Genomic DNA, 16,899 nt, shown 5'->3' with positions numbered 1-16,899 from the left:
AAATGGGGCTAATTGTGACAGAAGGTTAGACATAATGCAGTGTCTAGCAGACAGAGGTGGCTGAGGTACAAGAGCGTAGCAGGTGGTAAAAGAGGGTGGCAGAGCATAGAGAGGGAGGATAGTTGGAGCAGAGTGGATTGATACTATCTTCCCCCTTCCCAGACAACTCCTCCAGCTCCTCCTGGGGAATACCAAGGTGTTCCTAGGCCAGTTGAGAGACATAGATTAACTGGTAAATTTAGACCTTCGCTTTTTGGCAGAACTCCTTCTTTGAAGACCCCAAGATACTTAAACTTCTCCACTTGAGGCAGGATCTCTCCTCCAACCTGGAGAAGGTAAGTCACCTTTTTTCAGTCAAGAACCATGGCCTCAGACTTGGCTCTGCTGATTCTCATCCCAGCCGCTTTACATTCGGCTGCAAACTGCCCCAGTACACACTGAATGTCTTGACCTGATAAGTCCAGCAGAACAACATCATCTGCAAAAAGCGGTGATGAAATCCTTTGGTCCCCATATCAGACTGCCTCCAGCCCCTGGCTGTGCCTAGAAATTCTGTCCATAAAAGTTATGAAAAGAAACAGTGACAAAGGGCAGTCCTGTTGGAGTCCAACATGCACTGGGAAGAGGTCTGAACATGTCATGTCCTGTTCTTTGGTTGTGTAAAGCTGCTTTGTGACAATGTCAATTGTAAAAAGCGCTCTACAAATAAAATTGAATTGACTTGAATTGAAAGAGGTCTCACTTACTGCCAGCAATGTGAACCAAACTCCTGCTTTAGTCGTACAGGGACTGGTCGGCCCTTAACAGAGGGTCGGACTTCGCACTCCAATGAGGAACAGAGTTGAACGCCTTCTCCAAGTTCAAAAAGCACCTGTGGCTGGTTGGGCAAACTCCTTTAACATAGGTTAAAGAGTGTGATACACCGATACACCGATACACAGCCTCCGGTCCCTTTTCTTGAAAAGAGGTCCCATCACCCTGGTCTGCTGGTACTGTTGGTGTAGGTGTGTAGGTGTGTCAGCCAAGACAGCGCCACAACATCCAGAGACTTAAGGTACTTAGGGTGAATCTCATCCACCCGCGAGCCACCGAGGAGCTTACTGACTACCTCAGTGACTTCAGCCCTGGTGATGGACGAACCCTCCTCCAAGTCCTCAGGCTCTGCTTCTGATAGTGATAGTCCTCCTCAGTCCTGGCCTGGATGAACTCCCAAAAGTTTTTGCCTTCACTACCGCCCAGGCTGCAGGGCATTTGGGCTGCCAACACCCATCAGCTGCCTCCGGAGTCCCACAAGCCAACCAGGATAAGATCCCTTACTTCCGGTGTACACCACTGGGTTCAGCGGTTCCCGCCACGACTGGAACCATAGACCTAATAACCACAGCTCCGAACAGTCACATTGACGACAGAGGCAGAGAACACGGTCCACTCGGACTCAATGTCCACAACCTCCATCAGGATCTGTTTAAAGCTCTCCTGGAGATAGGTGTTGAAGGCCCCCCTGACAGGGGATTCTGCCAGACATTCCCAACAGACCCTCACAATTTTGGTCTGCTGAGTTTGTCCGCCACCGGCTCCAGCTCACTATCAGGTGGTGGTTAACAGCTTAGCCCCTCTCTTCACCCAAGTGGTGACACGTTATTATTACGAAACAATGTATCATCACTGATTTGATTTTGTGCAGCTGCAAAATAACTAGTCATTAAAGCTGTGAAAAAAAGTTAAAAGTAGAATATTGGGGTAAAACTGACATAAAATGCAGATATTTAAGTGAACTACCAGTACCTCAACTGGATCTGTTTAAATGTACTTAATTAATTTCCTGCACTAATAGCAGAGGTGTCTGGTGGAATTTATCTCACAAGCACTCATGGTGTCGATGTTGTTTCAACAGGGTCTTCGAACCAAGTCAGACAGAGACCATTGTTTGTAAGGAGACAACAGCATGACGACAGAAGCTTCAAGTGCTGGTAAGTTGCAGGAATGCAGATGGTGTCTCTTCCACTTTTGAAACATTGCTGTTCAGATGTACCAAGGTGAGACAGTATTGCTGCAACATTTCAGTTGTTAATTTTCTTTTTTCTCATTCTATTCTCTCCTCCTCTCAGAAGCAGGTGGTTCCTGTTTCTCCAAATGACCTCCCTTCTCCTTCTAAAGTTGTATCCAAACCTGCCAAGCCCAGGTGCTCTCAAATTACACAGAGCTGTTGGCCTAAGCCTGGGTGCGGCGACCCGTGTACCAAATGCCACTGCTGCTTCTTCAAGTCAATCTGCTTCTGCCGGAGGACAAAGGAGATGAAACATCAGAGACAAAACTAACTCAATACTCTCAAAAAAATATATAAAAAGCTCAGACACACACAGCAGACCAATGAGCAGAGATTTCGTTCAAGCAATTTATTTCACCACCTCAAGATGCAGTCTTACGCATTATAAAGTAAGATGAATGGATTACCAGACAGGCCTAAAGGTCAGTAGGCCCCTAGATCAATATCTACATGCTAAGCTAAGTTAGTTAATATTTCTTGTTTGAAAGTCATAGAGCTCAGTAAAATACACAAAATGATCCCACAGAAATAAAAAAACAACCATCGTAGTCCATCCATGGATGGAACAGTAGGCACAGTTTCACAGAGCTATCTTCAATTGTGTCAGATCTTTAAACAAAATTAAATTTGAAACCAGGGCAATGTAAGTAACACAGCATCTAGTTTCTAACTAATTAAATTAAGCAAATAGATTATCCAACATTTACCCATGTGAAAGTTTTTCTTATTTTGGAGATAATGGCTGTTGTGGGTCTTTGGAATCTCAGTGCCTTAGAAATTTCTTTGTGACCTTTACTGGGCTGATGGTTTTATTTAAAAATCTTCAGTCCAGACAACAGCTCGTTTTTTTTTTTTTTGTTTTCTGCGTCCGTGTGCAGCATAATAAAATCATAAACATGTAAGAGGAAGATTTCTTTGGTGTTTCTTCAGTATCTTAGTGTGTCTGCTGGATGAATGAAAGACTAAACAAGACACAGACACAATCAATGTAATCCGTTCACATTGGTCTCTCAGTTCCTTGTATGTGTATCTGTATACAGACACAAAATACACATGCACACAATATAAATCATGATTATATTTTAAAGACATGCTGTAAAGTTTAAATACTTAAGATCAGCATCCAGCTGTGTGAAGAAGTCTAAAGGAGGAAGAGAAGAGCACACAAGCTGCCTTTGTTTTTCCACATAACACGTTCTTTTCTGGATAGCGTCTCTCCTCAAATCAGGAAGGAAAATGCCAACATTCCTGGATGAAACAATTCTGGAAAAGAAGTTTAGCTTGATTCCAATTTGTTGTGAAGCACAGCGAGCTTTATAACATTCTTTGTAATTCCTGTGGTTTTGCTTCCCTCTTGCACAGTTATGAGAGGCTGGTACCCTGCATTGTATCGTATCTCACAAATCATATCAACACAATACAATAGGTGTACTGTGGCAAGGAACATAGGAATCTTAAAGGTTTTCATTGTGCTACATTAGGCTACACATTAGGGTAATTCGAGTTGTCATGTCCATGTTTTTTATCAAACTGAGGAGAATTTATCATGGTAGCACGTAGTTGCCATACTGATTGTGTTTCATCTTCAGCTGGACCCTGGTCTTAACTCTGACATGCTAAGTTCCTCGCTGTTCCCACCTGGGCTCACTTTGGCATTATGCGCACTTTGTACTAGGGGGCTCGCAGGATAAAGTCTGAGTCATCTTTGGGATGAATACAGTTTGGAGTCGGGGGAAGTTCAGGGTTCCAGTGCATGTATGAAAGCAGCTTATAAAACTCAGTGAGAGGAAGCACAGTGACCCAACATGAAACCAAATACAACAGGTGCTGTTTAATGAATGGATTGAGAAATTGAAAAAAAAGGCAAGATGGTGCATCATTTCCTAATGAATCAGTCCACACTTTTGCACCCTATAGCTGCATCTCTTCCTCATATATCCTGTGCATCATCAGAGCTTCTGTATGCTCCAATTCTTACTCTTAATACATGACTTTTTGGATGGAGCTGCTCTCATGTGTTAACTGTATCTTACTTTGGTGAAACATAAGTATTTCATAATGCACGACCAAAAGTTGCAACACTTTGTGCCACAAGAAAATTAAATGGGATTCATCAATGTCCAAGTTAAATTTTTTCTTCTTTTCAATTTCTTTTTACGCCATCACAACATTCGCAGATTTCACAACTTCATCATGGGATATTTAGACTTGCCAAGGTGAATACACTTCAACCACATATTCCTCACGTTTCACTTATTTGCCAATTAGTTGTTGATCACAAATTGCGGTGGAAGGTGTTATGAATACTGGCTAAGAAGCTCAATGTATGGAATTCTTACAGATATAACAATATATCTGCTAAACGTATCAGAAGTTTATGTGCACAAACACATTCAGCACAAACAGGTGGTTATGTTCTAATGTCCACCATATGTTGGCTACAGAAGTTATTGAGTCCCTTTACCTGCCCAGTAAACTCTATAAAATGGTTTATTTATTTGTTTTGACTGATTTCATTGCACTTTTTAATTTATTTAGAGTTTCATGTTGCAACACACTCATAGAAACATGGTAGAGCATCATGTTTAATACTGTTACATCATTTCCTTTTAATGACACTTTTTAAATGGTTTGGGAACTGATGATACTAATTGTTGCAGTTTTCCAAGTGAAATATTTGAAAATTCTTCCTGAATTCACGACTTCAGCTGTTCATCAGTGTGTGGTCTCTGCTATCGGAGTCTTCACTTCACAACGCACCATATGTTTTTAATAGGAGACAGATGTGTACTGCAGGCAGGTCAGTCATCAAGTCATCTCCTGGGGGAAAATTGGGGTTGGACAGCTGCTAGACAGTACAATAATTATAGCACAGTTACAGGGTTCTTCTGCGTCACCTTGACAGGTAGCCAGGAGGAGCGAGGAATCGAACCACTAGCCCTGGGGGTTCTAGATGACAGCTCTACCAACTGAGCTACTGCTGCCCCAATATGCACCTCTGTGGTGATGGACAGATATGCAAGACATCCATACTGATCCATACACAGACAACATGATTATAGATGCTGGCTTTTGGACCTTTGGACTAATAACAGTCTGAATGCTCTTTTAGTCTACTTGTCTCACTACAGAACATGTTAGCACTACCCTTCAATCCATTTAAAATGAGCTCAGGTGGATCTTTGTACTTTTGTAAAGTAAACGTTAAAGAAAGGTTCATCCAGGTCACAGAACAAGAACAAACAAACATGGACAATAGAACAAGAGAATATGTCGCTTCAGATCCTTACTATCCTCATGGTCAGAGTCAGAGTCATTCTGCACTGTCTCACACATCTGCCTCTCCATGTTCAAGGGTGTCTCTACCCTAAACATATCTGCTCCTTTAGAGATCGATTCAGATAAAGAAGAAAGTTCCAATGTATGTAAAATACATGAAGAATACATGAACCCTTATCACACTTTAACAGAAAAATAACATTTCTACAACACTCCTGATCAGGGGGAGCCCTGATCATATTAGGATCACATAAACAATACAAGAAAGATAATTAATTAGTCATATACTGGAAAGCAGTTCCAGTTTTTCCGGATATAGACATCCTGACATATTCTAAACAATCAAACAACCATCATCATTAAATGGAGGGATCAAATCGAGTTTAACTGAATCTCAGTGATCATCATCATCATTCCTACAAAAGCACAAACAAATGTGTCAGATTTGTCGTCAACAGATAAAATAGCATGGCGTACTGCTGATTTCAAACAGATACAAGATATAATAATTAGATTTACTGGTGGGACTTGTTGGGTGTATTAGCATTATAATCATAATCATGTATTAGCATCATAGTGTTTCTTTATCTGTTTGTTTCGGTGTAAAGTGTTCTATAGTGCCAACTCGGGGTAAGGACTTGGAATAAGTTGTAGTCAGGCTGTTTGGGCTCTGCAGTACTTTCGCCTGCACATTTCCTGACTCTGGATTGTACATGTGCTGGATAATGGGCAGGTTGCCACCAATAATCTTTTCTACAGCCCTGACTGTTGTCTGTAGTCTCTGTTTGTTTTGTTTGGTCCAGCAAGACCAGACAGTGCAGTGTAGAACTGGATCAGCAGTTCTAGACAGGTTAAACTTCCTGTGCTGACGCAGGAAGTACATCCTCTGCTGGACTCTTTTGATAATTGTGCTGAAATTGTATTTCCATCACAGGTCCAGGGAGATTTTAAAGGCCAGAAACATGAAGGATTCCACTGCTGACATACTGCTGTTCAGTAACATAGAAGTATGGTTATTGTTAATTATAGTTAAGTCCACTGTCTTTGTTGTTTTGGCTGCACTAGGGGGCCAAACATTCAACTTCCTGTCTGTATGCAGATTTATCATTATGTTAGATGCATCCAGTGACATGTGTCATTTACAAATTTTAGGAGTATAGGAGATGTGTCAATGGACATACAGTCACAGAGATCACAGATCCCTGTGGGGCACCTGTACTGACTGTCATTGTGCTGGATGTGTTGTCCCCTAGTATCACCTGCTGCTTCTGATCAGTCAGGATGTTTTTGATCCACTAACAGGTGGAGGCAGGCACAGTGAGCTGGGAGAGTTTAGACCTGAGACTATCAAAAATGATTGTGTTTAATGCTGAGCTGGAATCCACAGGATGTAGTGCATCATTCACTCACCCACTAATGATGGTTATGTTCAATTGCAGCATAGGCTCTGTTATTAATTAATATTGTTAATTGATATGATTGAGTCTGCAATCATTTATTTAATTTAGTTACTCAAGTACAAACCCAGTTCACTTTAGTTATAGAGATTATACAGTTGGGTAGACAAGGGAAATTAGCAATATACTGTATAATACTAATATACTGTATATATCTATACTAAAAACAGGAACTTATGGAGAAGAATCAGATTGTTGCTTTGAAAGTACATTAAGCACTTGTGGCTCACCTGTAACAAATAGTTTGTGGATACATGGAGTGCTCCTTTACTGAATGCAGTGTGCCAGAAAGAAATGGAGAAGGTGTAGAAGTGTTAGTATTCAATATTTTATAATGAGAAAAAACAAATTCAGGAAAACAGCCACATGATGAACACACTTACGCATAAAATAACTATTTGGTTTGTGACTGTGTCCTTGTGACCCCAGGCTGCGATTAATCAAGATACATAAACAAAAACAAACACACAATGAAAATGTGCCAGGTCTATTTTGTCTACAGTGTATGTAGAGTATTGACAGGGAGCTCCTGTCCCGTGTTATTACATAGCAGGATTTGAGGTGGCGCGCCCGTCGCCGGAGTGTTTTGCTGGTCGGAGGTTTCTGCACGGAGATGGCAAGAGAAGCGTAGCAGAGTGTGGGGCCTGTACGGTAGGGCATTTTACCGACAACCGTAGCGTTAGAGAACCGCAGAGAAGAGGAGAGGAGCGGAACAACAGACAAGGTACAACAACAGCTGCCCGGGTCACTCAACGGTACTTGACTTAACGTTAACAACGACTTGTCAAAAATGTTAGCAATTAATTCCTGATAAGTCTGTCTTCCACATTAAACCAAAGTGTTTGCCAGGCTCGGTGATGGCGGACAACTAGCACAGCTGCTAAGTAAGTTAGTTTGAAAGCTGAATAGCTGGCAGTAATTTAAAATTAACTAGCGTTTACATTAACTTGGCTAACTTTGTAACGTTAGCTGCTAAACTAGCTGTGCCTGCTCAGTCGTTGCTTTAAGTTGTAGCTACCCTGGATGAAACCAACACATTGTGTTTAGTGTTTCACTTGTGTACTCACTGGTTAGCCCGGTTAAAAATCGTAACGTTAGTTTGAAGGCTAGACAGTTATCATTTCTGTTATTAACCTTACGTCCAACAAACACCTCAAATTTGGGGGTTGTCTTCTGTAACGTTAGCTGGCTAGCTAGCTTATTGATAGCTTAGCGAGTTGTCTTTAGCTTTAGCTTTCGTTTGTAGACTAGTGCTTGTGGCTAGCTACATGGCTACATAGCTAACTTACATGCCATTAACCAGTCTTGTTTGACAGATACACACCGTATATGAAATATCTGGTGCCATCACAGATTTACTAAACATTAAGGCTAATTAAGATTTTTAGAGGATAGATGTACGCAGGTATGTCATTACCAGTTAAGTTCTCTGTTACTAACTAATGTCAGCACGTCAGTAGATTATCCAAAGTTAGCTGGTGCCAGTTATCTATGTCCGAGTTCATGTTGTGATCACGCTCAACAAGACGAGCAGTTTAACTTAGCATACGCCTCGTTTTTTTATGGTACTAAATTTTAGTGTCAAAGTGTTTTTATTTCCATCAATTCCTAATACTTGACCGAAGACCCAGGTCTTAGGTTATATGTTATGACCTAAGGTATGAGCTTGATATGAGAAACTTATGTTTAATACTATATATTTGTACCATTCTTGGGACATTTATTGGAAAGACAACGCAACATTTGAACTTGGACTTGTATCAGAAAGATAAGACAAGAAAAAAGTGATGGCTAGAATTTGGAACAGAGTGTGCCATATGATTAATATAGTTAGGTTGGATTAAACTGAGCCAAGTTTTCTTCTATTGCTCTTTTTTTCTGGATAGATTAAATAAAATGGTCGAACTGGAATTTTATTTGTTTCACTGGCTCATGAAGATTTCCTTTACAATCTTAGCTATTGTATTTTAGGACCATTAGTGAGCAGCCTGTCCTCTCTGAGCTATAAGCACTACTTTGGTAGCTCAGGCTGTCACATAGTGTATATATTAGTACCACGTTGGGAGGGAATTACTTAGAGGAGGCTGTCATTTGAGCAGAAACTTTTGATGCTCAGCTTCGAAATGCATGTGAAATGTTTGTTTCTCCCTCTCTGTCACACACACAAGCGCACGCGCGTGTGCATTTGCACATTGACCTTTGAAAAGCAAGAAAGCAGCTGTGGGGAAAGCAGGAGTTGTAGCCTGCCGTCACTGTGTGAAGCTAGCGTGCCATGCCAAGATAAAGAAAAGTTGTAAGCATTAAAAAGGACTCCTGATTGTTGCTGAGATAAAGGAGATTAGAGGATTGGATTAGAGATTGTTATTCATTTTACTATTTAGGAACCTTTACTGTACAGTATACAAGAAATGAAAAGCCCATTTACTGTCTTACTACCTTGGTTAAACTAAGCATTTATCACAAATAATTAATTGAAGTCCAAATATACTCTGTATCTTGGAATTTATATGTTTTGATTTAAACAGAAAGAGAAGACTAAGACTACAAAACAAGTCTAGAATATGTTATATCTTTGTCTTATCCTTTTTTCTGTGACCAAGGCTTTGTTGTGTCTGATTTTGTGCACATTTGGTGTGTTTTTAAAAGATGAGTTGAGTCCTACTCTTGTCAGCAAATACCCCCCAACAACACGGTCACCCCAGATGTATTGCACGGCAGGCAATCTGTATGTATGTCTCAGTGTACATAAGTGCTGGGCTGTATTCTTATTGTAATTTCCTGCACTAGGAACGTTTCATATATGGTGCCATATGGTCACATAGCTGTAATATTCAATTAGCAGGAAATTGTATAATATTGTTTGCCATTAGAAATGCTATGAAACATATCAAACATCATGTTTAGAGAAAGGTTACAACAACATGATGGATAAAATAGAATAGAATGCCTTTTTATTGTCACTGTGCACGTATACAATATACATTATATTCATGTACAATGAGATTAAAAGCATCTCACTGTTGGTGCAAACATGCATAAATATATCTACAATGTAAATAACAAATGACAATAAGAATAATAACAATAGCAGCAGGGCAATAATTGTAGCAGCAGAAGAGATGAATTGTATAATAGTGCAAGTCAAATGAGGTAGGGTACACGAAAAAGGTAACAGTCATATATACATATGCAGGTGGAAAATTGTCTATTTGTCCTCGCTCTGTAGCGCCTTCCTGAGGCTAACAGGTTGAACAGTCCAGAAGCTGTATGGGAACTGTCCTTAACGATAGTGGGAGGTATAAATGTCCGACAGGGAGGGGAGAGGGCAGCCTATGATCTTTTGTGCTGATTTAACTACTCTCTGAAGCCTCCCTCTGTCTGCTATAGTGCAACTCCTGTACCATACTGTGATGCAGTAAGTCAGCAGACTCTCGATGGACGCGCGGTAGAAGGTCAGCAGCAGGCTGGGGGCCAGGTTGTGCTTCCTGAGGACTCTCAGGAAGTGGAGTCTCTGCTGGGCCTTCTTGATGGTTGCTTTGATGTTCTCTGTCCATGAGATGTCATCAGAGATGAGGAACCCGGGAAACCGGAAAGTATAGACCCTCTCCACGCACTCGCCACTGATGTAGAGAGGGGTTAGCTCAGTGCTGTTCCTCCTGATCTCGCCAATGATCTCTTTGGTTTTCTTGGTGTTCAGGGCTAGGTTATTCTCTGAGCACCAAGTTTCCAGCTTCAGGACCTCCTCTCTGTATGCTGCTTCATCACCCCCCGAAATGAGTCCGACCACTCTGGTATCATCAGCAAACTTCACTATGAGGTTTCTGTCGTGGGACGGACTACAGTCCTGGGTGTAGAGTACAGGAAGGGGCTCAGCACGCAGCCCTCCCCTGTGGGGAGCCAATGCTCAGTGTGCGGGTGGAGGACAGGTGGGGGGCCAAGTCTCACAGTCTAGGACCGGTTCGTAAGGAAGTCTTTTAACCAGACACATGTAAGTAGGGGGAAGCCAAGAATATCCAGTTTCCTGATGAGTATGTCAGGAATGATTGTATTGAAGGCTGAGCTGAAGTCCGCACATAGCTCTGCTGCTGCTCCAGGTGTCCTAGTACAGCGTAGAGGGCTAGGGCGATGGCATCCTCTGTGGATCTGTTGGTGCGATATGCGAACTGGTGTGGGTCGAAGTCTGGTGGGAGGTAGCCTTTAATATGTCTGAGAACCAGCCTCTCAAAGCACTCTCATGAGTGAGAGCCACAGGTCGGTAATCGTTCAGGCTGGTGACGGGAGACTTTTTTGTTACCGGGATGATTGTTGCGGATTTTAGACAGGATGGGATGACTGCCTGTGCTAATTAGCAGTTGAAGATTGTGGTGAAGATGAAGGTGAGTTGGGGGGGGGGCACATGTCCTTAGGACCTTGCCAGGTACACTATCTGGGCCAGCAGCCTTCCTGGGGTTCACTGCTAGGAGCACCCGGTGCCGGAACCAGATGGAGGTGGGAGCGGTAATAGGGCTGGGACAGATATGTGCTGATGCTCCGTTTCAAAGCGGGCAAAGAAGCTATTCAGCTCCTCTGCCAGCGGCACATCCAGGTCCTCTGTTGATCCCTCACAGCCTCTGTAATTTGTGATGGCATGAACGCCCTGCCACACCACCCTTGTGTTGTTGCTGTACAGATGGGACTCCAATCTCCTCTTATAGTCCGTCTTGGCTTTATTAATTCCTTTTTTTAGGTCTGTCCGAGCAGTTCTGTACAGAGTTCTGTCGCCTGACCTGAAGGCAGCATCGCGAGCTTTGAGGAGTCTGCGGACCTGGTTGGTCATCCAGGGTTTCTTGTTAGGAAAGACCCTGATGTTTTTTTCCACAGTCACAATCCCGATGCAGAACCTGCAGCCCCGTTTTTGCTACCTCTCCCTTCTCCGTCTGCGCCGTCTCCCAGAGCCCACAACAATCCACGGAGAACCCGCTGCTCTCGCTATCTCGTCAGGGATATTGTATGTGTGTTGGAAGGTCTCAGCTACCGTCATCTGATTCTGTTGTCCGATATATATGAGGTCCTGACGTGTATAGTGTGCATTCGCATGGACAATGGTAACCCTAACCCATAAAGTTCACTAGCTAGCCAGATAGCATAACATTATGTTAATGGATCTGAAAGGTGAAAATAGAAAACAGAAATGCAATTCTGATCTTTAAAAATCTGAAACAGATCAAAGGATTACTTATTGCAAAGTTTGTCAAGCCATACTTTATAATCTGTTGTCGCTAACAATAGCAGATTACTTTATCACCTCAGCAGAAACTGTGATAGAATACTAAGAGTGATTGAAACACTGAAGCCACAAGGTCAGACAATACTTAAAGAAGCATTTTCTCAATGCACTGGACAGGAAAAGCAAGCAGTGGGGTGACGTTACAAATTCAATTCAATTTTATTTGTAGGGCGCTTTTTATAATTGACATTGTCACAAAGCAGCTTTACACAACCAAAGAACAGTACATGAATAGTGAATGTGTATGAATGATGAAACGAGATTCTCCCTGATGAGCAAGCTGAGGGCGACGGTGGCAAGGAAAAACTCCCTGAGAAGGCAACAGGAAGAAACCTTGAGAGGAACCAGACTCAACAGGGAACCCATCCTCATATGGGTGATTACATGCTATGTAGGCAGCAGGCAGTCCAGTATAACAGTTATTGTCTTTAAGTTAATGTGGAGTCCAGTTAGTTAATTGTTAGTTAGTTGCAATGCTAATTGCAGGCAGACTTGTTCCATTCCTGGACTATCGAGCGTTGAGTCGAGACCTCCGAGAAACAGCTGCCGACGTCCGCCGAGGCCAAGACCGACTTTATAGTAGTGTGTGACCAACTCCAGTCTCCAAACGCATCCCATAGGGCAGACGGTGGATCCAGGCGATGAGATCTCCAGCCAGGAGTTGGGCATCAGGACGAGTCAGACAGATCCAGAGGGCAGAGGGTGGAATGACGTGTAGCTCGACAGAGAGACAGGAAGAGGGAAATAGAGAGGTAGAGAAAGAGAGAGATGGCAGTTAGTTGTATTCACAGTCGGATAAAGTTTGAGGTGATTGTATATGTAGAATAGTGCAGCAGGGACTCCGGCAGGACTAATTATGACAGCCTAACTAAAAGGGTGGGCCAGAAGGAAACACAGACATGAGGGCTCCCTGGGATGTAGAGCAACCAAACACTTCACCATCATTAAACCCGAGTGATCAGTGAGAGTTGGGAGGACAGCATCTAAACATACCAGTTCACCATAATGCTCTACGTCCATGAGTCCTTCCCAAATCTATTTACAAAATGCTTGACTAAATAAATAGGTTTTCAGCCTAGACCTAAACACTGAGACTGTGTCTGAGTCCCGAACGCTATTTGGACATGGCCCTGGATAAGCGGATGAGAATTAATGAATGAATAAATGAATGAACTACTGTATATATTGGTGTATCAACTGTCAAGTATGTGAAATTGTAGAACCTTATATGCTAGTGTTACTGTTTTACTCTGGTAACTTTTTGCGTAAGCCCTATTTGTCAGGTCTGTCAGCAACATTACGTGAAGAAGCTTAAGCATCATATAGATGCACAAAAACACATCACACCTCACGCACCACGAACACACCACAGTGTTAGCAGGGTACTTGATGTTTTGTATGCAGATCCACTGTTTGCCTTCTACAGGCTGACCAGTAAATTAGACATGGTTTTACTTTCCTAGGCACATAATGATCCTACATTTTTATTATTTATTATTTTTTGGACTTTGGATATAACCTGTGCTTAGATGTCGATATATAATAATAAAGAAAAAGGCATATAATTCACACTAGTTTTGTGACTAATGATGATTTTCCTTCTAGATTAGTGTGACAGTTACTCGATTAAAAATGTTTTGCAGTTTTTCCAGTGCATAAACAAACATATATTTAGGTTATTCTCATAAAAACAACATGAAATCCAGCAAATATCCACAGTTTACAAAGAAAATTATAATAAAAGAAGGCATCATTTCATTTATTTGATTATTAAACTTGGTGATTATTTTTGTCTTGGTTTTTTATTTGCTGCAGCTTTTATGCAGCTTTCATGCAGTCTTTCTGTCCTTAGTGTTTAAGGATCTTTGGGTAATGCCTTTTATATTTTCTTCTGCACTGAAAAAACAATCTTTAGCCCAAGTCAAATTTCAATCAGACAGATTTCAGTCTAACGAACACTGACAGTGTGCACATTTACATCGAGTTATTTATTTATTTATTTATCCAAAGCAATTTAGAAGTGAGGTGCAAAGCAAACAAAATATAAGCTAAGGAGAAGAACTTTAAAGTAAAGTGCTGTAAAACTGTTTAGTTTCATGGGGTATAAGTGCAAGATTGTTTTTTTTTTTTTTTTCAAGATTTTAAGTGCAGAGAAAGAGAAAAATTTTCAGCAAGTTTTTGAAAATTGTGAGTGAGGCAGCTGAGCATGCAGAGTACTTGTATTGTCCTTGTACTCTGTACTTTAGCATTTAGGCAACTGATGATTGTTGTCAGATTTCTGGTGATTGTGTTTGCATAGTTGTTTCTTTCTAACCTAGCTGACTGAGGATGCATGAGGCAGTGCATTTTAAAGCATTCTCTACATTACTTTCAGTGAGTTGTGTATGACTAATGTGCCACCTTGTCCCACGCCATATCTATACAGTGAAATTAAACTTCCAATTGCCCGACGATAGGTTTGGTAACATAAAAAGTTGAAGATACATAAGTATTTGGAGAGTGATACTATCATTTTGGTTCTGAATGCCACAACAGTGGAGTTGAAATAAAACAATATATTACACAACCGCAAGAAAAAGTATGTGAACCTTTGGTGGTTTATTGCATTAACTTGTCAGAAAACGTTATCTGATCATCATCTAAGTCAAGAGTATTAACAAATATGATGTATTCTGCTCTTTCATGTTTTTATTGAGAACAACCATACAAATCTCATAGTGCTAGTGGAAAAAGAATGTCAACCCTTGGAAAAATGATGTCAAAAAAGCTAACTAGAGTCAGGTGCCAGTATACCTGGAGTCTTTTGTGGAATCACCTGGGGTGGCTGTGGCTCAATAAGTAGAGCAGTTGTCTGCCAATCATAGGATTGGTGGTTCGATTCAAGTGTTCTTGGGCAAGATACTCAACCCCAAGTTGCCCCCGGTGAGTCAGATCAGCTGCATAGCATCTCTGCCATCGGTGTGAGTGTGTGTGTGCTTGCGTGTACGAATGGGTGAATGAGGCGCAGTGTAAAGCGCTTTGAGTACCAGCTAGGTAAAAAAATGCTATATGAGTGCAGTCCATTTACCATTTTTAAGAAAATAATTTTGAGGGTGTGGACTAGAGCTACTTCGACTGATAAAAAACAAACTTTTTGAATTTGCTCCGCACAAGAAAAATGTGCTTATGTGAGACATGCCTGGCCAAAAGGAGCTTTCAGAGGATCTATGATCAAGAATTGATTATTTACATAAAGCTGGAAAGGGTAACAAAGTGATGTCAAAGAAATTCACCAGTCTATAGTTAGTTTGTTTGTAAATCAAGAAATAAGCCCGAGAGACAGACAAAGATTTGAGGGTATCATTAACTGGCTAACATTTGTGTTCTTGAGTCTACAGTAGGTAAAACATTGAACAAGCAGGGTGTCTATGGCAGGACACCATGAAAGAGCCTGCTACTTACTAAAATGAACATTGGTGCATGCCTGAAGTTTGCGAAAGAGCACATTGACACTGTATTGGCAAAATGTTTTGTGGACTGATGAAACTACAGTATATTAAACTATTTGGCAATGACACACAGCACTACATCTGGCATAAAAAGGTCACTGCACGTCATCAAGTATGGGGGAGGAAACATCATGATTAGCTACATCACGGCCTGGCTAGCTTGCAGTGAGGAAGATGATTTCCGAAGAGTATCAAAAATCTGTTCAGGATCATGTGAGAATAGCTGTACGTCAGCTGAAACTTTGTAGAACCTGGGGGATGCTATAGGACAATTACACAAACCCGGCGCAAATCCACAATAGAATGGCTTCAAAATACGCCCTTTGGAGTGGCCAAGTCAGAGCCCGGAACTCAACCCAATAGAGATGGTGTGACTGACTGAATGACTTGAAGAGAGCCACACACGAGATGTCCAAAGAATATGACCTAGCTAAAGCAGTTCTGCCAGAAAGAATGGGCTAAAATTCCTCCTGACTGATGTGCAGGTCTGATCCACAGCTCCTGGAAGCACCTGGTTTTTCCATTAGAACTATGAGGTTTTGGTTGTTCGCAATAATGCACTTATAAAGTATTTCTGTTTTTTCTCTTGCCTCGTTTTACTGTATGTATTTTAATCCTAAGACTATTCACTGAGTTCAATACACCATCATGCTTAAGCCAAATGTAATGACATTACTAGCAATTCCTGTTCATAATGGCACCACGAATGGCTGCCACGGTGTTTTGGTGCGCTCTTCTTTTTGTATTTTTGTCTCCTAAACTTGTCTCCTGCCACAGCGCTGGTGGCTCCTACTCCAGGGAAGAGCTCATGAACATCAGAGCTACTAACCCTGTGGATTTATTTCCAACGCAAGAGAGGTAAGCGCTCAGGTGTGCTGGTTCGTCTCTGCCGGCGCGGATTACGCACTGCGCTTCCCGGAATATTCCTCTCCAACATGCGCTCACTATGCAACAAAATTGACGAAATGACACTGCTGCTGAACAGAAATAGGGACTTTTCCACGTCCTGGAAAACCCATAACCCCTATTGCTAAAAAGGCAAAAACCACAGGACTGAACGACTACAGACCTGTTGCCCTGACTTCTGTGGTCATCAAGTCTTTTGAGCGTCTTGTCTTGTCCCACCTCAAGGACATTACAGCCCCCCTGCTAGACCCCTTGCAGTTCACCAGCTCTCCACTTCCTCCTCCAGCACCTGGACTCCCCAGGATGCTATGCCAGGATACTGTTTGTGGACTTCAGCTCTGCCTTCAACACTATTGTTCCATCTCTGCTCCAAGACAAGTTCTCTCAGCTGAACGTGCTGGACTCACTGTGCAGGTGGATTACAGACTTCCTGACAGACAGACAGCAGTTCGTGAG

The 16,899-nt window shown here is 41.8% G+C and overlaps 1 protein-coding gene across 4 annotated transcripts in view; it reads left to right on the top strand.

Moving 5' to 3' along the window:
- Window positions 1-7,329: 7,329 nt before the first annotated feature.
- Window positions 7,330-16,899, top strand: part of LOC113164381 (NEDD4-like E3 ubiquitin-protein ligase WWP1) — a 40,249-nt gene continuing 30,679 nt past the window's right edge. Inside the window, exon 1 of one of the 4 annotated variants that reach the window (XM_026363662.1) lies at window positions 7,330-7,507. The gene's annotated coding sequence lies outside the window, so the exon portion shown is untranslated. The other 3 variants (XM_026363664.1, XM_026363666.1, XM_026363665.1) reach the window with 3 other exon arrangements.

Source organism: Anabas testudineus, chromosome 2 (assembly GCF_900324465.2).
Source record: "Anabas testudineus chromosome 2, fAnaTes1.2, whole genome shotgun sequence".
Lineage (NCBI taxonomy): Eukaryota > Metazoa > Chordata > Actinopteri > Anabantiformes > Anabantidae > Anabas > Anabas testudineus.
Note: the sequence above shows the minus strand (reverse complement) of the source record. Positions and strands in the feature narration are given on the sequence as shown.